Raw genomic sequence first — 25,329 nt, forward strand, 5'->3', positions numbered from 1 at the left:
GAGCACCTCCTTTTGAGTCAAAGGAAAATGACACACAAAACAATGACCCTGGTGGTTGCTTCTCCAAGGACAAGAAAAGAAACTTGGAAAACAAGCAAGGCTACAATGACTCTAGATGTGAATGACTGCAACAGAATGGGGACTGACTAGAAAGACTTTTTGTCTTTTGTCAAGGTAAAAGGTACTTAGTGTATTCTCTAAAGGTCATTTTCATAAATGCAAAATATAATCAATAGCGACAAGAGAACATGGCTGAAATTTTATGTACCAAATAAGAATGTGGCATAATTATTAGAAACACAAGGGATCAATTTGGCTATAAAACAAGTAAGGCAGGGGCCTTAGAGGCCGAAGCAACGCAGAGCGGACAGTAGTGACTTGAGAGTATAGTCGCCACCATGAGCCTCCTCAACAAGCCCAAGAGTGAGATAACTCCAGAGGAGCTGCAGAAGCGAGAGGAGGAAGAATTTAACACGGGTCCACACTCTGTGCTCATGCAGTCAGTCAAGAACAACACCCAAGTACTCATCCACTGCCACAACAAGAAAGTCATGGGCCACATGAAGGCCTTCGACAGGCACTGCGACATGGTGCTGGAGAACGTGAAGGAGATGTGGACTGAGGTTCCCAAGAGTCGCAAGGGCAAGAAGTCCAAGCCAGTTAACAAGGACCACTACATCTCCAAGATGTTTCTCGTGGAAACTTGGTCATTGTGGTCCTGCAGAACCCACTCATCACTGGCAAACAGAGCTTCTTCCCCACTGTCAGAACACACTCCCTGTCCTGCCAAAACCCGTCCTTTGTGACGGGAATAATAAAGTCCTGTGTTTTTCTAAAAAAAAAGAAAAAAAAATAAGGCAGGAAACAAACACTACTCAATCCTAGAAAGAACAAGTTCACAAAAACAAACTAAAGAGATACCAAAAAAAATAAAATCTCAGAAGTACTAATGGTAGCATAAACTATATATAACAAAATTTGTATCTTTCAAAACTCTCAAACCAGTTTCAACAATCTTTCCACCAGACTGAAATCTCCTCCAGTGAGATGGTATTAATTGTATATATTTATAATTTTTTTAAAAGCGGGGAAGACCAGTGAATGGCTTAATGATTATGTTGCTGGACTCCCACATGGCCAACCGTGGTTCGAGTCCCAGACCTAGAGGATTGAAACTCATGCTGGGCACGAGTGCATGGATGCCCAAAAATCAGAAGGGACTGTGGTGTGGCCATCCCCTCGGGGGGTGATTTCTCACTTTCTGTCTCTTTGTCTCTCCATCTCTCCAGCAAGCTCACACACCCTATAGCAAAAATATCTGTCAATATAAGTTAATTAATTAAATAAAAGGGGCAGGGGGTTGAGAGTCACCACCTACTAACGCACACATAAAAGCTTTTTTTTAGCTCATATCCAAGTAACTGGAGATAATAATCTATTGGACTATTGGACTAAATGAAGTAAAAGGAATAGACAGGCCAGCTTACTCCACTAATTTGCCAGAGTAAGATATATATGTTTCACATTCTAGGAATATCAGATTGTTAGCTACCACCTACACAAGAACTTATTATATAAAGACAGCTAAGTCTCTATTTTAGCTGAATTTAAAACTATAAATCTCATGGTTGTTTCCAGTGAATGATCATCACTAGAATGAATCTAAGGAAGTATTTTTTTCATAATCAATAATTCTAAGAATAGTTATAACTTATTCATAGTTTTCCAATTTTCTTTCAACCAGTTTCACTGTTATTTCCCTGAAGCAATGTGCCCAAACCACTTCATGAGGAAGGACAAACCAGAAAAATGAGCATGGATTTTAAAGGCAATGGAAATCCAAAGCAATCTCTGCCCTATGAATTAAAACTTACAAAAGACAATTAAGATGGTTCTCACGATTATAGAAAAATGCACTATTAATGATCTAATGAACAGAACTACCAATGTTTAATTTTTTATTTTATTTTTTTAGAGAGACTTCTGCTATAGGGCATGTATGCTCCCAGGAGAGAGAGAGACAGACAGAGAGACGGAAAGCGAGAAATCACTCCCCACAGGGCCCTGCCACAATTCCTTCTCCTCCATTCTCCTCTCAGGATTTTGGGTATGTGCTCACATGTGCCTGGTGTAAGCCACCAGGTCCAGAACTCGAACCACAGATGATACATGGGAGTCCAGTGACATAATCATTACACCATTTGCTGGTCCCAGTCCCAATCTTTAAAATGTGAATGCTCTAGAACCAAGGAATGATGTATGAATAAAATTTCCTCCACTAAGATCTATGACTAAAGACCCTACTGGTTAAGTAGGTACAATTATATGAAATTTAGGTCTGACATGTCCTATAATTTTAAGTGTTTATACTGAAGTCATTTGAATTTTTTAACTTTCCTTGGTAACATGAATTTTAAATATATTAGTTTTACATTATTAATTCTTCAGTACAGAGCAATGTACCAAGTTGCAGATCAGAAAACTTTTTCCTTTTTGATTACTACATATATTTCCACTTTGGAAAGACTTTTTTGTTGTTGTTGTTAAGAGAGACTTTTACTATCAGGAGGGTGTGTGCTTGATGGGAAGACAAAGAAAGTGAGAAATCACTTTGCCATATCACAATCCCTTCTCTTCCATTTTCCTCCTTGGATTGTGGGTACACACAAACATCTGACATACATTTCTAACCATCAGGTCCAGGACTCGAACCTCAGTCAGCCATGTGGGAGTCTAGCACCTTAACCATGTGTAACCTGCTGGCCCTGGAAAGACTTATTTTTATATAACCTCACCAACCATCTTAATAAATCAAAATATTCTCCCAGATTTCAGAGTTTAAAAACGTATCTATTCTATATTTCCTCTCATAAGGTCAAGTCCTCAAATCTAAGGGCTGTTTATTGTGTATCTTATAATCTGCAAGTCACTATGAGACTAATTTAGTACAGTAAATAACTTCATAATGAACTATACAATGATGTGTAATTGTCACATGAAAGTCTTGAACAGTCTTTCTTTGTATGTCATAAACAAAGTCCAAACTATATACACTACGGGTTTGACCATTTGATTATAACCTGAACATTTACAACTTACGAAAAACAGCAATTTACCAAGAACTATTCAGTAATTTTATAGTCTCCAATTACACTCAAAATCTTAAAACAGTGAATGGTTGTAAGTCATAACAAGTATCTGTATTTCAAAAAAAGGTTCCCAGCTGATTATGATACACACACTCAAACCACCTTAAATATGTTCATCCTGGAGAATTTACACTACAAAATCTCCTTATCTAATTTTTTTTTTTTTTTTAAAGAAACAGGGTCTCACTAGGTTGCCCAGCTATCTTTGAACTTATGATCTTCCTGCCTCAACCTCCTGAATAGCTGGAGACTATTACAGGCTGTCCTTGAACTCAAGATCTTCCTACCTTAGCCTTCTGAGAAACTGGGATTACAGACATGTGCCACTATAACCAGGTCGATTTAATTTATACAATATTCATCCAATCAATAAATATTGGGTATATCTTCTGTGATACAGTCCATGGTAGACTCTGAAAACACATTTCTGTTAAACAAGGTTCTCGGCTCATACCAGATCTCCAAAAATATCTGTATAATATAAAACGGGCCACAATAGGGCCAGCAGGTGATGTGGTGGTTAAGGTGCTGGATCACACATGATCAATTATGCAGTTCAAGGCCCAGGACTGGTGGACTGAAAAACATGCTGAGTGCACACATGTGCATGCTCAAAATCTTGAGAAGAATGGAGAAAGGACTGCAGTATGGCCACTCCACCCCAGAAAGTCACTTCTCACTTTCCTTTTCTGTCTCTCTGTCTCTCTCCTACGAGCACACATACCCCCTTTGACAAAAATCTTAAAAAAAAAAAAAAAAAAGACCAGAACAGATTTTTTAAAAGCAAGAGATCAGGTATATTATGCTATGTTTAAGAAATACAGGGGCCGGCAAGTGGCATGGTGGTTAAAGGTGCTGGACTCCCACATGGCCTACCATGGTTCAAGTCTTGGACCTGGTGGCTTGCTTTCTCACTTTCTCTTTCTCTCTCTCTCTCTCTCTCTCTCTCTCTCTCTGATCAAACTGAAAAATAATAATGATAATAATAATAAATAAAGTTAAATAAAATAATTCTTTAAAAAAAAGAAAAGAAAAGAAATACATAATCTGGGGCCAGCAGGTGGCATGGTGGTTAAGGTACTGGACTCCCTCTTGGCCAACCAGTTTGAGTCCCAGATCTACAGCTTAAGAATCACTCTGGGTATGTATGCATACATACCCAAATCCCAAGAGAAGAGTGGAGGAGGAGAGACTGTAGTGTGGCTGGCCCCTAGAGAGTGATTTTTACCTTCTCTCTCTCTGTCTCTCTTCTGCAAATGCACGTGCCCTATTGCAAAAACAAAAACAAAAGAAAGGTAATCAAGCAGTTTGGCAATGAGTGGGATTATTTGTGAATGCCCAAAGTTATAAAAACAAATTCTGTGGTTTTTTCAAACTACATTATGTGAACTTTGGGGGATTATTTCACCAGGAAGGATCTAAATACATCTTCTACTAACCATCAGGAGAGAATGAGGCAGTGTTCTCATTTTGGAACTAAACCTGCTTACAAGAGTCCAAGTCCTTTGACATATTGAGGAAAGGTCATTATATCCTAACTATAATGCCTCCAACTACGGGAGTCAGACACTTTCAACTGGATTTAATCCTAGTTCTACCACCTATGAGTTATCTCACCTTGGTGACTAAATATCTAAACTTCAACCTTATTAAGTATAAAACAGAGAAATAATAATAGCAACCTTAGAGTTGTTGGGAAAGATTAAATAACATATGTACATTACTTAGAACAGGGTCTGACATATTTTTTAATTGAATAAATATTAGCAACTATCATTTTCTGTTCTTTCCTATGATAGTGCAAACCTGGAATCGGTCATTGCCTGGCTTCAAACAACATGGTCTCCCTTCACTTTTCTTAAGCCAAGGATCTAGTCTGACCCATATGTACCTCAATTATAATACATTTCAAATTCTACCTTATGCTAGGACCAATACTGAGCTATCAGAGACCTTCCACTATAAAAATGAGCAAGAAAAAACCTAATATGAAAAACATACCACAATTCAAATTATGGTCACTAGCCTGAACAAAAAAGCAAATGTCTTCTGAAATAGATTTACTATAAGATAAAGGAAAGCACATTTATCAAGTTTCTAATTGATGTTCTCAAACCATTCAAGAGAGATTTACAAACATGAAACTAGAACCAGAAGTTAAGAAAAAGAATCTAAAATTAGGATAAATTGCAGAGACAAAACATGATTATCAAATGAAAACCACAGCAGTCCTGGCCAGCATATTAGATAGTTCAGTACATCAAATTAATAAATAAAAAAGATTTAAAACTCAAAAACTAGGGCCAGCTGGTGACATGGTAATTAAGGCAACTGGATTCCACATGGGTAACTATGCAGTTTGAGCCCTACACACAGCAGCCTGAAAAATACACCTGGCACATGAGTATGCATGCCCAAAATTCCAAAAATAGAGATGGAAGAGAAGGGATTGTGGCATAACTATCCCCTATTGGGATGCTTTCTCACTTTCCCTTTCTCTTTCATATGCACATGCAAACAAGTGTCTCTCTCTCTCTCTCTCACTCACTCTCTCTTTCTGGGGAGTACATGTGTCCCTTAAAAATTTTTAAAAACTCAAAAAATAGTCCCAGAAACAATAAAAGAATTAAGAAACATAAAAATTGAGAGAAACAAAATGTGGAGATCAGATTCAAAAGAGGTCATCTAAGTAAGACAGTACTTCTACAAAAAGGAAACAGAATTGAAGTAAGAAGAGTAAAATCTATTGTAATAATAAGAATTCTTGCCAGGAGCAGTGGAGCATGCCTGTAGTCTCACATACTTAGGAAGACTGAGGCAGGAAGATACAAGACCTTGTTTCTCTAAAAAAATTAAAATCAAAGAATTCTTAGAATGTACCAAGTGCTATTCTTGGCAGTTTATTTATAAACTTTTTCAAAATTTATTATTCTTTTTCATGAGGAAGAGAAATACACACAGGTACTTGTCACAGGGTCTCACCATACCCCAAGCTCTCTCCCAGCCTTCCAGCCAGCCAGGATCACAAGTGTGCCCACATGTTCAGGTCAACCAAGAAACTAAATCCAGGGCCTTTCCATACAGTTCCAGTATCTCAAGATGGCACCCTATTGACTGCATCACTGCATCTGAGTCATAAACTTTTAATTCTACAAGCACTTCTCACTTAACGACCAAATTCTGTTCCCACCAAGTTCCATTCCCACAAGTGGGTTATAGTAAACTCGTGTAAAAGCAAGGAACTTAAAGGCGGATGTCTTGGGACCAGCATTTAGCGTTAATGGCTATGTCGCTGGACTTCCATGTAGTCGACTGTGTTTCAAGTCTTGGACCCAATGGCTTAAACATGCCAGGCACGTGTGCGTGCTTGCCCAAGATCCCAAGAGAGAATGGAAGAGAAGAGATTGTGGCATGGCCATCCCCCCTGGAGGTGATTTGTTGTTTCTATTTCTGTTGCTCTTTCTGAAGAGCCCACACACCCTATAGGAAAAACCTCTCCAAAATAAGAAAAATAAAATAAAATAAGGCGGATGTCTTAAGTGTACCACAGGATATTTATTTTTCAATAGATATCACAAAATACCTCATTTGAATAATATAATTCTACCCATACCAAAAGCATACAGTAGATAACTACCAGAAAAGTGACAAGATACAACACAACACAATAAATTCAGCATAATAGTTTTTATTTATTCTGAATACCACTATAGGTGTACAATAAAGTACAAATTTATAAACAAAATTTGTAGTTTTGTGTGGTGACTGTGAACACGTCATGTAATGAATACTAATCAACTGTGGTAAGGAGATAAAGAGTTTAAAAAAAAAAAAAAGAGAGAGAGAGAGAGAGATTCCCAAGACAAACCTATTGAAACAGGGGATTCCCCATGCTGAAGACCTGGCAGTAAGTCCAATCAGTCAGTCCAAACAGTCATTAAATGGTAAGTCATTAAGTAAAGAATGGATGTATTTTCTTTCTTTTTTTTTTTTAAGAGAGAGATTTTCACTATAGGGTGTATGTGTGCTCTCCAGGGATACAGAGACAGAGACAGAAAGCAAAAAATCCCCCAAAAAGGAGGATGGCCATGCCACAATCCCTTCTCCATTCTCCTCCTGGAAAACACTTATGCACGGGCTTGAGTTTTAAGCCACCAGATTCAGGACTCAAATCTCAGTTGACTACATGGGAGTCCAGCAATGTAACCATTATGCCATCTGCTGGTCCCAAGGAATGGATGTATTTTCAAATAAATCTGTTATTATTGTAAATATCTCCATTTTGGCCCAGCAGATGGTGTGAAGGTTAAGGCTCTTGATCCCATATGACCAGCTATGCAGTAGAAGTCCCAGATTTGGTGCCCTGAAAATCACACCAGGCATGTGTGCATGCATGCCCAAAATTCCAAGAGGAGACTAGAGAAGGGACTACAGTGTGCTCCCCCCCCGCCCCCGGGGAGGGGAGTGATTTCTTACTTTCTCTCCCTCTCTCTCTTTCTGGCAAGCACACCCTATTACAAAAACCTTTTTTAAAAAAAATCCCCATTTTACAGATGAGCAAACTGAGGCACAAGAAAGAAGAATTTTGCCCAACGTCATGACGCATTTTTGCATAGAAAACCACAGAAAAACACGGCATGACTTTCGAACAACCTAATAGTATAAGACCTTCACCTTTGGAAACCAAGCAACCTGGTTCCTCAGTCTGTGGTCTTAACTACCATACTATGTCCCTCAAAAAAATATTTCAGCCCAGTCAAGGAGTGTAGCCCACAGAGTACTAGACTGCAGTCCTGGAAGCCAAATGGCCAACCACAAGTTCAGATTCCCAGCCTGATAGACCTGAAATGTGCCAGAGGCACCTAAGGACACACCTGATACCTAACCAGCTGAAGAGCTGAGGAAAAGGGTTACAACATGATCAGACCTTTTTGAGGGTCGTTTTTTTCTCTTTTTCACATACACATGCACACATGCTCTCTCTCATAAACAAAATAAACTTTTAAGAAAACATATTAGAAATTCTTCTAAACTGAAGAAAAATCTATACCTATAGATTTTGAGTACACAGAAAAAAAACAAGGAGTAAAAACAATTATCTACAAAGAGGCAAAGAGGGGGGTAGATGGGGACAGCCATGGGTAATCACAACAATCTCAGACTACAGAGAAGCTGTCCTCCCTCTGGGCTGTATAATATACAGAGATGGTCTGCAAGAGATCTCAGGTGTCAAGGAAAGGGTAAAGGGTGGTTCTAAAAAGTGAAAAGGTTTTTACATCAGTAGACACTAAAGCACCACCAGAGACATGCTTTGTGGCTAATGAGATAACTCCTAGTTTTTTGAATCAAGAGTAACAGTAGGATGGAAAGAAACATGAAATATTTTTCAGAAAACCAGCTAATATATAATAGGCAAAGTGGACAAAGCTAAATTCTGTATCTATCATCTCCCTATTTATTAGGTCGTCAGTAAATTCAGAACGTGTTTTTCTATGCAAAAATGTGTCATGACTTTCCTGACAATCCAGTATTTTTATGTAGAAAGTTATATAAACACATATTTTCACTGTCCAAGGAAAGTATGTATGTTAGAAAATTATAATGCCCTGTATAAATTTTACTGCTATCATTCAGATCAGAAAAAAAATGTAAAGCTCCTTTAGGAATGAAGATACTTATTTAGGAGAACCACGGCAGATTACAAAATACTTGCATGACAGTATTATAAGCTGCTAATGATCATCTTTAGCTGGTCTATAAAATATAATCTGGGAGGCCAGACTGTGGCACAGGGGTAAAGTATAATGCTCTGTAAGGCAAGCTCACATGGGAAGGTTCTCAGTTCAAATTCTTAGACCTCATGAGTATATGGAGTACACACACTTCCATGATTTGGGGCTGGCTGAAGCTAGAAGATCATGGAATCAGGACCCTGTTGGGGTAAAGGTGCTGTCTTTTTCTGTCTGACTCTTTAATTTGTGGAATAAATAAATAAAATTTTTAAATTTTGTTTGTTTTTTGGGGTTTTGTCATACAGCACATGCACTCACAGGAGAGAGACAGAGAGAGGGAAAGTGAAAATCCACCCCCCCCCCCAGCAGGGATGGCCATGGCCAGAATCCCTTCTCCACTCTCTTCTTGGGATTTTGGGCACACACATACATGCACCCAGCATATTTTTGTTTTTTTGTTTTTGTTTTTTTTCCCTATAGGACACATACACTCACCCGAGACAGAGAGAGAGAGATAAAAAGCAAGAAATCACCCCCCGGGGAGATGGCCACACTGCAATCCCTTCTCCATTCTCCTCTCAGAATTTTGAGCATGCATGCATGCAAATGCACCTGGAATGAGTTTTAAGCCACTGGTCTGGGACTTGAACCATGGCTGACTACATGAAAGTCTAGCAACATAACCATTACGCCACCTGCTGGCCCCAATCTGGCATGATTCTTAAACTATCAGGTCCAAAACTCAAACTACTGTACGCCGTATGGAAGTCCAGCGCTTTGATCACCACACCACCTGCTGGCCCCAACTTTTAAAATTTTTCAATACTAATGTATATAATAAACTTTAACTGGTCATGCAAGAAAAAAGTGAATAATTAAATTATTTTTAAATGTTTTAGTGTTGGGGCCAGCAGATGGTGTAGCAGTTATATCGCTGGTCTCCCACATGGCTGACCATGGTCTGAATTCTAGACCCAGTGGCCTGAAAATCACGCCAGGATTGGGGCCAGCAGGTGGCATGGTCGTTAAGGATACTGGATTCCCACATGGCTGACCATGGTTCAAAGATTCGAATCCCAAACCTGGCAGCTTGCTTGCTCTCTCTCTCACTCTCACTCTCACTCTGTCCCTCTCTGGTCAAATTAAAAACAAACAAACAAAAAAAAAAATAAAATAAAGTTAAATAAAATACATTTTTAAAAAAGAAAGAAAATCATACCGGGCGTGTGCTGCACACCTGCCCAAATTCCCAGGAAGAGCATGAAGTTCGGGATTAATTTCTCACTTTCCCTCTCGCTGTGTCTGTCTCTCTCTCTCTATGGCGAGCACATGTGCCCTAAGGCAAAATTCACTTTAAAAAGTTTTACTGTCAAAGAACAACATTTAAACTTAAGGCAAAATAACCTAAAATGATATTGTTTTCTACTGTCTCTTACTCTAAAGTAGAATAGAAAATAAATTAATACAGAGATAGATGTTTAGGGTTTCTTGAAACTGGTAAGGCAATTTTTCCTCAAGACAGCATCCAGCAATTAGAATGTACTAAGCACCAGTGACTAATGTAAAAAAAGCCACAAGATAACCATTCAAACTAAAACTAGAAAACTCCACAGGAGCTCAGAGGAAAGCCCAAAAACAAAAAAGGTTTTCTTTAAAGTAGAAAAGAAAATTGTAGGTTACTTAAAATATAAGAAACATCTTCCTTTAAAGTGTATACTGTACTTGGAATTAGACATTGGTACATATTCAACCTTGTGGACATACTAAAACCCATCCAACTGTACCCTTAAGATAGTGAATGTTATGGCATGTAAATTGTAACTCAAAAAAAAAGTGTAACTGACACTTAAATGCAAAAATATTCCAAAGAGAAGGAAAATGTATGTAAAATGATATGCTGATAAACAGAAATTCTGTGGTTAGCAAGAGTATGCTACTTAAGCCTAAGTTTCTGTGTGTGCTAAGATTTCTTTTCTCTAAAAAAAATATGGGGGGTAGGGTGCACAAGTACATATTCATCTCCCTAATAAGCCATGAGATTTGAACATTGGAATGGACACACAAATCCTTTGCTAACGTTCTCCAAAAGTGGGTCTCTACATCTCAGAACCATGGGAGAAACTACTATATTCTAAGCTATTATAGCTTAGAGTCGCTGATCACGTAATACAGTTTTTTAACATGATCCTCAGTAAATTCTAATAGCTAGATTTCCTTTTGAGGGAAAACCACTCGTGCCTTTGTAAATTATATGAATTCAAATACTCCAGGCTTTTACAACTTCAATCATCAGGATAATAACTTTCAACTCTGTACTTTACTGGTTTTTATAAACAAACATAAGATGAAAGAAAGACATAAAAGAAAGATCAAGCTATATTTTTAGCCTAAAACCAAATCCCACTAGAAATTATGAAGTATGTTAAAGAAGAAAAGTGATCTTATACATTCCCAGTTTTAACTAATGTCACATTATAAAGCTAAAGTCAAAACCTGAAATATAAAAAATATCTTGACAATCTGAAAGCTTCGGGCAACTACAAAAATATAGTGTTCAGGCCAACTCTATCAGTTAAAAAAAGTTTAAGGTTGATATAGATCCTCTTACATGATAGTCTTATTTAATTACACTGAAAAAGTGCATTCTGGTATCCCAAACCATTTTTACATTACTTTTTTGCTGGATATTTTAAAGTTCAGTTTAAGTAGAGGTATTTTCTACTGGGTCATCAGAAAAGTTGTGATGCATTTTTGCAGTAATTATTTCTACCTTAAAAAACACAGAATAGGTTATAAATACAAAATTAAAATTCACTGTTACTAAAAGCTATAACCAAGCCCAGAGAATAAATATATAGCCTTAAACATAGTAATGTACTTTATACAAGTAATCTGATTCCCAAAGTCTACATGTGGGAATTTTACAATGATAAACTAATACGCAAGCACAAAGTCAAAAATCAGAGGTTTGGGGACCAGCAGGTGGCGTAATAGATACATCACTGATCTCCACATAGTTATCCACAGTTCAAGTCCCAGACCTGGCAGCTTAAAACACGAAGGCAACTATGCATGCATGCTCAAAATCCCAAGAGGAAAATGGAAGAGAAGGGATTTGGGCACGGGCATTCCCCCTCAGGGGTGATTTCTCACTGTTTTTCTGTGTATCTCTGTCTCTCTGGTGAGCGCACACACACACTATCAAAAAAAAAAAAAAATCTCTCCCCAAAAAGAAAACAACAGGTTTTATCAGGTTTTATTCCCATTAAATTCTCCACTTATTTATTATTTTTTTTTTTTTTGGGAGAGGTATTTTTCGCTATAGGGCACATGCGCTCGCCAGACAGACAGAGACAGAGAGACAGAAAGCGAGAAATCACCCCTCAGGAGGGATGGCCACGCCGCAATCCCTTCTCCTCCATTCTCCTCTCGGGATCTTGGGCACACACGCACACGCGCCCGGCATGAGTTTTAAGCCACCGGGTCTGGGACGCGAATCACGGTCAACTACGTGGGAGTCCAGCGACATAGCCATTATGCTAACTGCTGGTCCCTCTCCACTTATTTTTTAACACACAGCTAAATATTATTTGTTGTACTTTTTCCCTAGAGGCCAAAATTAAGGCAGGAACCCTCTCCTTCTTCTGAACACAGGAATTCAGATAAAAACTCAAATATTTTATAACAAAATTACCACCTGTAAACTAAAATTTACAGATGGAAAACTGTTTCTAAGATAATCACAGAAACCAGAGTAGTTACTGCTACATCTGAACTTTACTTTTTTTAAATAATTTTTTTCTTACTAGTCAAAGCCACTTTGGCACCTTAAATTAACCAATAAATTTGTCATTTAAGCAATTTGTGCATAATATGTTAAATATTATCCACGTTTTATTATAACCCTAACACACAACTACAATAACACCTGACATTATGACTAATCGGTAGTAAAACAAGAGCTTAAAAAAATTTTTAATTGAAAAAAAGGATATTAACCAGCCTGTAGCCTACCAGTTAAGGGAGCCAGACCCCTTGGCCAACCAAGGTTCAAATCCTAGACCCAGCAGCTTGGAAAAGATACCATGTGCATATGTGTCCAAAATCTCAACAGAATAAAGGAAAAGGAGAATGGATTGCAGCATAACCATACCATTTCCCTCTCTCCCTCCGTCTCTCTGTTTCCCTCTAGTGGGTATACACACACTCTAGCAATTAAAAAAAAAAAAAATTCAAATGATAAAGCGTTTCATAACTTGTTATAATCTTGTCAAAATACGTCAAACTTCTATAAGCCAAGAACATATTTTAATTTGCTCTACTAAAAGAATGATTAAGACTCTCAACAAAATAGATACAGAAGAAACATTTCTCAATGTAATAAAAGCCATATATGTCAAACCTATAGCTAACATCACACTGAATGAGGAAAAGCTGAAAGCATTCCCCCTAAAACTGAAACAAGACAAGGTCAGCCACTTTCTCCACTCCTTGTCAACACAGTACTGGAAGTCCTAGCCAACACATTCAGACTAAAAGGTACTATAAAATAAAAATCATTGAAAAGGAAAGGAAGAAGTAAAATTCTCCCTATTTGCAGATGGCAGGATTATATATAGAGAAAATTTAAAAAAATCAACAAAAAACTCCTAGAAGTGATTAATGAGTTCGATGAAGTTGCAGAATACAATCAACATACAAAAATTTGTATCATTTCTATACACCAACAATGAAGAGACTGAGTCATTATTGAAAAAAGCAATCCCATTTACAAGATAGCCAATAAATAAATAAGATACTTAGGAATAAACCTAACCAAACGGGTGAAAGGACTCTACAAGAAAAACTGAAAAGAGACACTAAATATGATACCTTAAAAAATGGAAAGACATCCCATGTTCTTAGACTGGAAGAATCAGTGTAATTAAAAATGTCAATTCTACTCAAATTAATTTACAAATTTGGGCTAGCCAGGTGGTGTGGTGGCTACAGCAGCTGAATCTAAGGCCAACTACATGGTTCAAGTCCCAGACACAGTGGGATATGACATGGATTAAATGTGAATTTAATTAGCTACATTGACTAAATATGGATTAAATATGGATTTATGTAGCTATATTGACTAGAACAAGTAAATCAATTTCATTTTGTGGTAATACATCTCCTACAATAATGATTGTCCACTGGTCAGGTACCCATTATAAGCCCAATGAAGGAGGAATTCCAGTTAAAAGGTTTAAAACATGCCTGCCTAGTTTCATGCACCACGTTTCCATCTGGAAGGACTATTGCAATGGCAGGTGTCATGACTGCACTAAAAACAAAACCCTATTCCTCTCTTCTATTTTTATGTGGGAGTTTCTTTTCTTGCTAAAGAGTGAAATACTAGAATTTTCTTCTGATTTCTAATATACCTTCACCAATAATAACATTTAGTAGTTTATCTTTATGCAAATTTGTCTTATTTCTGTTCTTAATTAAGAACCTGTAGAAATTCTTAAGTGACTTAATTGGACTCTCTTGAGCCTCCAACTGACATGCACAGTATAGCTGGCGAAAAAGATGAGGTTTGAGATCAAGAAGCTGGTTATAAATAGCAAGAGAATCATGGGGACAGCTATTATCATTTACAAAAAAAAAAGGAACATAAATTTGTTGAGTCTAACCATACAGTTTCAGAAATTATTTATTCTTGAACATACACTTAGTTCAGTCTGAAAATCCTCAAACCATTTGGTTTTACTCTGACCACCCACAGTTCAAGTCCCAGACCTGGCAGCTTAAAACACGAAGGCAACTATGCATGCATGCTCAAAATCCCAAGAGGAAAATGGAAGAGAAGGGATTTGGGCACGGGCATTCCCCCTCAGGGGTGATTTCTCACTGTTTTTCTGTGTATCTCTGTCTCTCTGGTGAGCGCACACACACACTATCAAAAAAAAAAAAAAATCTCTCCCCAAAAAGAAAACAACAGGTTTTATCAGGTTTTATTCCCATTAAATTCTCCACTTATTTATTATTATTTTTTTTTTTGGAGAGGTATTTTTCGCTATAGGGCACATGCGCTCGCCAGACAGACAGAGACAGAGAGACAGAAAGCGAGAAATCACCCCTCAGGAGGGATGGCCACGCCGCAATCCCTTCTCCTCCATTCTCCTCTCGGGATCTTGGGCACACACGCACACGCGCCCGGCATGAGTTTTAAGCCACCGGGTCTGGGACGCGAATCACGGTCAACTACGTGGGAGTCCAGCGACATAGCCATTATGCTAACTGCTGGTCCCTCTCCACTTATTTTTTAACACACAGCTAAATATTATTTGTTGTACTTTTTCCCTAGAGGCCAAAATTAAGGCAGGAACCCTCTCCTTCTTCTGAACACAGGAATTCAGATAAAAACTCAAATATTTTATAACAAAATTACCACCTGTAAACTAAAATTTACAGATGGAAAACTGTTTCTAAGATAATCACAGAAACCAGAGTAGTTACTGCTACATCTGAACTTTACTTTTTTTAAATAATTTTTTTCTTACTAGTCAAAGCCACTTTGGCACCTTAAATTAACCAATAAATTTGTCATTTAAGCAATTTGTGCATAATATGTTAAATATTATCCACGTTTTATTATAACCCTAACACACAACTACAATAACACCTGACATTATGACTAATCGGTAGTAAAACAAGAGCTTAAAAAAATTTTTAATTGAAAAAAAGGATATTAACCAGCCTGTAGCCTACCAGTTAAGGGAGCCAGACCCCTTGGCCAACCAAGGTTCAAATCCTAGACCCAGCAGCTTGGAAAAGATACCATGTGCATATGTGTCCAAAATCTCAACAGAATAAAGGAAAAGGAGAATGGATTGCAGCATAACCATACCATTTCCCTCTCTCCCTCCGTCTCTCTGTTTCCCTCTAGTGGGTATACACACACTCTAGCAATTAAAAAAAAAAAAAATTCAAATGATAAAGCGTTTCATAACTTGTTATAATCTTGTCAAAATACGTCAAACTTCTATAAGCCAAGAACATATTTTAATTTGCTCTACTAAAAGAATGATTAAGACTCTCAACAAAATAGATACAGAAGAAACATTTCTCAATGTAATAAAAGCCATATATGTCAAACCTATAGCTAACATCACACTGAATGAGGAAAAGCTGAAAGCATTCCCCCTAAAACTGAAACAAGACAAGGTCAGCCACTTTCTCCACTCCTTGTCAACACAGTACTGGAAGTCCTAGCCAACACATTCAGACTAAAAGGTACTATAAAATAAAAATCATTGAAAAGGAAAGGAAGAAGTAAAATTCTCCCTATTTGCAGATGGCAGGATTATATATAGAGAAAATTTAAAAAAATCAACAAAAAACTCCTAGAAGTGATTAATGAGTTCGATGAAGTTGCAGAATACAATCAACATACAAAAATTTGTATCATTTCTATACACCAACAATGAAGAGACTGAGTCATTATTGAAAAAAGCAATCCCATTTACAAGATAGCCAATAAATAAATAAGATACTTAGGAATAAACCTAACCAAACGGGTGAAAGGACTCTACAAGAAAAACTGAAAAGAGACACTAAATATGATACCTTAAAAAATGGAAAGACATCCCATGTTCTTAGACTGGAAGAATCAGTGTAATTAAAAATGTCAATTCTACTCAAATTAATTTACAAATTTGGGCTAGCCAGGTGGTGTGGTGGCTACAGCAGCTGAATCTAAGGCCAACTACATGGTTCAAGTCCCAGACACAGTGGGATATGACATGGATTAAATGTGAATTTAATTAGCTACATTGACTAAATATGGATTAAATATGGATTTATGTAGCTATATTGACTAGAACAAGTAAATCAATTTCATTTTGTGGTAATACATCTCCTACAATAATGATTGTCCACTGGTCAGGTACCCATTATAAGCCCAATGAAGGAGGAATTCCAGTTAAAAGGTTTAAAACATGCCTGCCTAGTTTCATGCACCACGTTTCCATCTGGAAGGACTATTGCAATGGCAGGTGTCATGACTGCACTAAAAACAAAACCCTATTCCTCTCTTCTATTTTTATGTGGGAGTTTCTTTTCTTGCTAAAGAGTGAAATACTAGAATTTTCTTCTGATTTCTAATATACCTTCACCAATAATAACATTTAGTAATTTATCTTTATGCAAATTTGTCTTATTTCTGTTCTTAATTAAGAACCTGTAGAAATTCTTAAGTGACTTAATTGGACTCTCTTGAGCCTCCAACTGACATGCACAGTATAGCTGGCGAAAAAGATGAGGTTTGAGATCAAGAAGCTGGTTATAAATAGCAAGAGAATCATGGGGACAGCTATTATCATTTACAAAAAAAAAAGGAACATAAATTTGTTGAGTCTAACCATACAGTTTCAGAAATTATTTATTCTTGAACATACACTTAGTTCAGTCTGAAAATCCTCAAACCATTTGGTTTTACTCTGACCACTATGGAAAAAATGAAGTCAACACCGCCTCTTTTGATGTTGCTCAGGAAATGGACTCTGAGTGCACTGAGGCCTACATTCTTACCCCAACTTTTATAGTCTGACCCATCTTCCCCTTATTAACATAGGAGCCTTTCTGATGCTAAATCTGATCATTTCACTATGTAACGACTGCTCCTCAGCTTGTCTCTGTAATTTCAGTACTTATCTGGTTATGCCCCAAGCATCTGCTAACATTGTGCTCTCTGTTCACTGGCAGATAAAACCTGACAGGACAGTAAGCAAGCTAATCGTGCCACACCAAGCAGTTATAAGACCAACGTTAAAGCCAAGGAGAAAGAAAGCAACAGAATGTGGGAAGGAAAGGGGAAAAGAGGTGATGAATATTTAATGAGCAGTTACTACATGATCTCCTCCAAACAAAAGAATGGGCACACATTACTAGCCTAATTTATGTGGATGGAAATAACCAACTCCATAGAAATAATAATTAATGTGGTTATTACTAGGCATGATATTGAGTGACCGGCCTGGGGAAAGACAAGCATGTTTCTCATGCTGCTCAGACACACACAGTGGCTCCCTTTTATTTTTTCAAGAGTTAAAGACACAAAGTTTACAATTTAGTGTAAAGAATCTTTCATTGCTCTGGCCCAAAAACGTGGGACATCTGGAAGCAGAGGTTTGTAGGCTATAGGTGGATTTACAAATTTATAGGTTGGTGATTGGAAAGGAAGGTCTCTGTTCCTGGAAGAAACCAACAAAAGAATGTGTTTTATTTTAACATATAAGCCTTACTATGCATGTAAAAATGCAATGCCAGGGCCAGGATGTAGGAAGAGTCCTATTATCAATGGACCAAAGTGGTCTGTTAATGTTTGTGGGCATGAATTCCCCCAGGTTTTTTGGAAAGAATTCTGGAAGAAAAAAGCAATCAGACTTTTGTCTTCAAATATATAGGTGGCAGACCAAATTAATTTCCCCCAAGGATACACTATAGTAAGAGTAAAAAAGAAAATGCAATGCTCCATGATCTGACTGATTAGTCTGTTTTTTCTCAAACCAGCAGCATTTATCCCCAGACATAAGCTGAAATATCCTAGGGATACAATAAAAAGAAGGTGGATGCTAAACCTGGTATGTGCTGTCCACTCTCTTCACTTAACCCAGTTTCCAAGAGACAAGCAGGAAATGTTTTGTTTATTCTGGTAGTAATTATTGGGTTTTGGGGGAAAAAAACCCTTTATCTGTTTTATTATCATCAATCACATTACTTAGCTTGCAAAGTTAAAACTCCAACCTGTGTGCATTTCGCACTGGTCCAGCTGACAATACTATAAGGCTATCCCTCAACAGATAATAACCCATTTCTTTGTCCCATAAATGCCTTGTCTCTCTATTTTTCTCTTTAATGTACTTTCTCAGACTCTACTCCTTCACCCTCCCTCTTCCCACAATGTATCTGGTATTCACAACCATTGGCTATGTTTCTATATCCTTTAGTCATTCAGTTTGGGCCATAGTGTGTGGATAATTGGTATATATTAAGTGGAGACATGCAATGTCTCTCTTTCATAGCCTAGCTTGCTTCACTTAGCAGGAAATCTTCCATATTCCTCCACTTTCTGTCAAAATCCAGGGTCTTGTTGTTTTTTTATGGCTTAGTAGTATTCCACAGAGTATATGTGCCACACTTTTTCAATCCATTCATCTGTTTGTGTGCGTTTGGGTTGGTTCCATGTCTTAGCAATCGTGAATAATGCCACAATAAACATCGATATGCAAGCACTTTTCTGACTGAAGATTCTTCTGTCCTTTGGGTAGATACCAAAGAGTGGGATTGCTGGATCATATGGTAGTTCTATTTGTAGATTTCTGAAGAATCTCCAAATTGTTCTCCACAGTGGCTGGACCAATTTACATTCCCACCAGCAGCAGTGTAAGAGTTCCCCTTTCACCACACCCCCACCAGCACTCATCATTTTTTGTTTTTTTAATCTTAGTCATTCTGACTGGGGTTAGGTGGTATCTCATTGTGGTTTTGATCTGCATCTCTCTTACAATGAGGGATGTTGAGCATTTTTTCATTTGCCTTTTGGCTATTTATATGTCATCCTTAGAGAGTGGTTTTTTCAACTCATTCGAGACTTTTCCAACAACCTAAAAAAATTCTATATTTGGATATCTATATAAACACTATGCAACAAAATGCAAAATCACATGAATTCTTAAGATAAAAAAGAATTCAAGAAATTTTGAAGCTGTTCTAAGGTATATCATAAACTCCTAAAGGATACTCCTACTCTCACCTACCTTAAAGATTCTTTGCTGATAGTTTAAGAAGCCCTGTTTTATACAAATTGCAGAGAAAGAAGGTGTTAAAAACCCAAACAATTGAATAAGTCTTTAACAAATCCTCTCCAATTCTCCCAGAAAGAGACAATAACTGCTGCTACAGCACTTAGACTTTACATACTTTATATTCCTGATCTACCACTTAACTGTATCATATATATATATATTTTTTTTGAGAGGTTTTTGCTATAGGGCATGTGCACTCACCAGAAAGATAGAGACAAAGAGATAGAAAGGGAGAAATCTCCCCCCAGGGGGATGACCACGTCGCAGTCCCTTCTCCTCCATTCTCCTCTCAGAATCTTGGGCATGCACGCACGCACACCCGGTGTGAGTTTTAAGCCACCGGGTCCAGGACGCAAACCGTGGTCGACTACATGGGAGTCCAGCAACATAGCCATTACGTTAACTGCTGGTCCCAACTGTATAATATATTTATGTGTATCTCATCAATTAGAATTATTTCTTCTGGGACAACCACACTTTATTCATCTTTGTATTCTCGGCTTCCTAGAAAGTATAAAGAACATGGTATACCACCTCATAAAACCTGTTAAATGAGTATGCTAAATTTACACATTTGAAGAAATAATTTCTACTTGGAAAGATCATTCAACACAGAAAATTATCAAAGATTTTAGTTACATAAGACAACTCAAATATCAAATCCAAATCCACTTCACACCTAATGGTATCTTTTTTTTTGAGAGAGAGTTTTTTTGCTATAGGGCACATGCACTTGCCAGAAAGACAGAGACAGAGAGACAGAAAGTGAGAAATCACCCCCAGGGGAGATGGCCACACCGCAATCCCTTCTCCTCCATTCTCTTCTCTGGATCTTGGGTACACACGCCTAATGTGAGTTTAAGCCACTGGGTCCAAGACTCAAACCATGGTCAGCTACGTGGGAGTCCAGCGACCATAGCCATTACACCAACTGTTCGTCCCACACCTAATGGGAGTTAAAAGGCTAATCCCTTAACCATAGTTAAGAAACCACATTTCTTAAATGAAATATAAAACAAACAGCAAACATTAACTGTCTTTTATGTAAAGTATACACTGCCAAATCAGACAATTTCTGGTCATGTAAAAACAAAACTGCAATTAAAGAGGAAAACTTTTACAAATGATGCCTGCCATTCTATCTCAGCATACCTTATTAATAAGCACAACAGAGCTTGAGACATAACAAATTAGAATATCAGTGTATTAGTTTAGCTTTAATTACCTACGCTTCAGTTTTGGTTCTATACTTCAAGCCAATTTGGTTCTCTAAAGAGTAAGCATTATTACATTATGTAGAGTCACCAGGAAAACTTTAATTACTTAACAACAACAACAAATCTAAAATTATTAACAGTGCCTATGACCTTCCTAGCTTTTCAAAACTTCCACAAGATGATTAAAATTCTCAAGACAGTGTCAATGAAAAATGGATGACTACTTTTATAAGAATAAGCAACACTTCCCCTCATGTTTTAAAAAGCTTTATATCTGGGGCTCCCAGGTGGCATGCTGGATAGAGGTGCTGGATTCCCATATGGCCAACCAAGGTTCGAGTCCTAGACTTGGCGGCTTGCTATCTTGCTTTCCCTTTCTCTCTCTGTCTCTCTCCAGTCAAATTGGAAAATGAAAATAATGAAGTTAAATAAATAGTCTTTTTTTAAAAGTCTCATGTTCATTTTAGTATAAATTTACATGTTCTATCCAGTATTAGTACCTGAAAATTTTCTAATGTCTCATATTTTACTAAATATAATACATAGTTAGATATGCAAATTTCCATTTTAAAATGTGCTACCGGGCCCAGTCATGGTGGCACAATAAGTAAGACACCACTGTACAAGGCTGACACCACATGGGAGGCCCAAGGCCCAAGTTTGGCTCTCAGACCAACCTAAAACAGCATGGTAGTACAAGTCTATAATCCTAGCTAACTAGGAGATAGGAGGACACAGCATGGCAAGACCCTGCCCAAAATATCAAGACCCTCTCGAGTCTCCAACTGGCATGTGTCCTCTCGCTTTCTCTTCCCATCTCTCTCCTTCCTTCTCCATCTCTCTCCCCACTGAAAAAGGTGCTAAGGTCAGCCTGTGGTAAAGACAGCTACATCCCTCAGGGCCAACTGTATGGTTTGAGTCCCAGACCCGTAGCTTGAAAAACACACCAGGTGCATGTGTATGTGTGCCCAAACTCCCCAAACATCATGGAAGAAACTGAAAAGAGACTGTAGCATGCCCATCCTCAATAGAATTGCTTTCTCACTTTCCCTCTCTGCCTATGTATCTCCCTCCCTCCCCCTCCCTCCCTCCCTCCCTCTTTCTCTCTCTCTCTCTCTCTCCCTCTCTCTCTCTCTTCAGCAAGTGTATGTACCTCTGGCAAATATTTTTTTAACATGCTATAGGCTACCACTAAGTTGACTAATTGGCATTTTATTAGTGTCCCCATAGCACATCATGCTTTGTATGCAACTAATAAACATTTGATTAACTAAGTCTACAAATATTTAATCTTCTGATCATAAACCAAACACTACTCAGAGCACAGAAATAAACCCCAAAACATATAGCCAACTGACTTTTGACAAATCCAGCGGGGAAAAGAAAATCTCTTTAGCAAATGGTGCTGGGAAAACTGTATATCCACCTGCAGAAAAAAGAAACTGGACCCCTATCTCTCACCACTAACAAAAATCAACTCAAAATGGATCAAAGATCTAAACCTAAGACCTAAGACCTCAAACTATAAGACTACTGGTGGAAAACACAGGGGAAACTCTTGTAAACATCAGAGTAGGCAAAGACGTAAATAAGATTATTGCACAGGCAATAATCCCAAAAATAGACAAGTGGGATTACATCAGGTTAAAAAGCTTCTGCACAGCAAAAGAAACAATAACTAGAATGAATCAACAACCTTTGGAATGAGAGAATATATTTGCAAATTATACCTCAAATAAGGGACTGGTAACCAGAATACACAGGGAACTCAAGCAGCTAACCTGAAAAATAATAATCAACCCAATTAAAAGATGGCCAAATGAGCTGAACAGACAACTCCCTAAGGAAGACAAAAAGGCATATGAAAAAAATGTTCAATATCCCTTATCATAAGGGAGACGCAAATCAAAATCACAATGAGATACCACCTAACCCCTGTCAGAATGGTTAAGATTAAAAAAATAAAGAATGATAAGTCCTGGCAAGACTGTGGTGAAAAGGGAATTCTCCTACACTGTTGGTGGGAATGTAAATTAGTACAGCCACTGTGGAGAACAATATGGAGGTTCCTCGAAGACCTACAAATAAAACTACCACATGACTCAGTAATTCAACTCCTGGGTATCTGCCCAAAGGATAAGAATACACTCATACACTCTATCAAAAGAGTACTTACTTGCACATTCATGTTTATTGCAGCATTATCCACAATTGCTAAGCCAACCCAAATGTCTATGAACAGATAAATGGCCTGAAAGGGTTGGCACATATACGCTACACAATACTACTTGGTCTTAAAAAAAAAAAAAAAAAGAGCCATTTGATAGAAAGTAGACAAATATGGAAGATTTACTGCTAAGTGAAGCAAGCTAGACTGTGAAAGAGAGGCACTGTATGTCCCCACTCAATATATACTTAATTTTTGCACTCTCTGGCAGAAAAACTGAAACATTGGAAGGTATAAAAGCATGGAGAGCAATTATGGATACTGGAAACTGGGAGAAAGATGAGAAACGGGAAGGAAGGGAGTCAAAGGGAAAAAGAAACAAAACATTTAAGGGACACAAAAATGGAAAATTGTTGATATTAACAGGTATGGTAATATCTTTGACTGGACTAATATACAGTGTATTCATGCTGGAAAATTAAGTTTATAAGTTGTAATGATATACAGTGATTAACTGTAAAAAAATTATAAAATGAAAGATCTACAGGATGCGAACTGTCAAAATATGAAACAGCCAAGTGACAGGTTGATTTTGGAAAAATCACTACCATTCACTGAAAATAGAATTTCTTACCTTAAAAACAGAATGATTGAGGATATTTACCTTTGTCATATCTTTGTTTCAAGGATGAAATTGATCTCCTTTTTGTTATATTCACTTATTTATGAGGGGGGCCTTCAAAAGTTTATAGAAAATGTGTATCATGGGGAACCAGCAGTTAGTGTAATGGCTATGTCGCTGGACTCCCACATAGTCGACCACAGTTCGCGTCCCAGACCCGGTGGCTTAAAACTCATGCCGGGCGCCTGTGCGTGCATGCCTAAGATCCCGAGAGGAGAATGGATTGCGGCGTGACCATCCCCCCTGAGGGGTGATTTCTCACTTTCTGTCTCTATGTCTCTGTCTGTCTGGCGAGTGCATGCACCCTATAGGAAAAAACCTCTCCCAAAAAAAAGAAAATGTGTATCATGAAATAACTATGCATGAATTACAAAATGGTTTTGCACCAAAGTAAACTTGTACTTTAATTACATATATACACACAGTTATATATGAAAATACAATTATGGGGCCAGCAGGTGGCATGGCAGTTAAGACACTGGATTCCCACATGGCAGACCACAGTTCAAGTCCTGGACTAGGCAGCTAGAAAATCATGACAAATAAATAAATAAATGTTTTTTTAAAAAGAAAACATATAATTACAGGGGCCAGCATGTTACATGATGGTTAAGGCACTGGACCACCACATGGCCAACTGCAGTTCAAGTCCCGGATGTAGTGGTTTGCTCTCTCATAATACCCCCCACCCACGTCCCATCTCTCTCAGATGAGCACACACGTCCTAAAGCAAATTTTAAAAATAACAATAATAATAAATATTTCTTTAAAAAATAAAAATACAATTATGAATACATGCATGCTAGCAATGCTTTCAATGGGGGGGAATCATAATAATAAGGAAACAGTTCAATAAGTTATATAATATTATACTGCCACAGACTTGTCACAAAAAGATATCCAAGTCCATTATAAATTCATTTCTTTTTTAAAAAATGTGTATGCTTATTAAACATAGAGAAAGTAGAATTTCACTTTTTACTTGTACTTTTCTTTCAAATGTGTTACAATGATCATATATTACCCAGAATGTTATCAATAAAATTAAAAAATTTCAGAAAATAGTTATTTGAATGTGTAATTCAATGCATAATCTATATCTACATATATCTACATTATCTATGCAATGTATAATTTATATTTTAAATAAAACTCCCCCAAATTTTTTATTGTAAGTAAAATATCCTAATGAAATAAAATTTAGATTACTCTTTAATATGCTTTAGTTCTGTAATTCTCTAGGCAAGTTATACAATTTTCTCCATCTCGACTGGCATGCTTATTCTAACCAGTAGCTTTTGAAAATGATCTAAACAATTATAAGGCATCTCAAGGATTTCCCGCATTTCCCAGATACTGTTGTCAAAAGGAAGAAGATGGCAGAGAACACTGACAGTTCCCTCTCAGATTCCTCCTATTCCCTAGAAACACTCTTCAATGGGGTCTATGAGTCCAGAGGTCAAGAGTCATTGCCCTATGTAACAACCAACAGGTTAAGCAGGCAAGATGAGCCACCACAACTCCACCCCAACCTTAAGTGA

The 25,329-nt window shown here is 37.5% G+C and overlaps 1 pseudogene; it reads left to right on the forward strand.

The window, feature by feature from the left end:
• Window positions 1-395: 395 nt before the first annotated feature.
• Window positions 396-25,329, forward strand: LOC102482110 (small nuclear ribonucleoprotein Sm D2 pseudogene; annotated as a pseudogene).

Source organism: Tupaia chinensis, unplaced genomic scaffold (assembly GCF_000334495.1).
Source record: "Tupaia chinensis unplaced genomic scaffold, TupChi_1.0 Scaffold000369_1, whole genome shotgun sequence".
Lineage (NCBI taxonomy): Eukaryota > Metazoa > Chordata > Mammalia > Scandentia > Tupaiidae > Tupaia > Tupaia belangeri.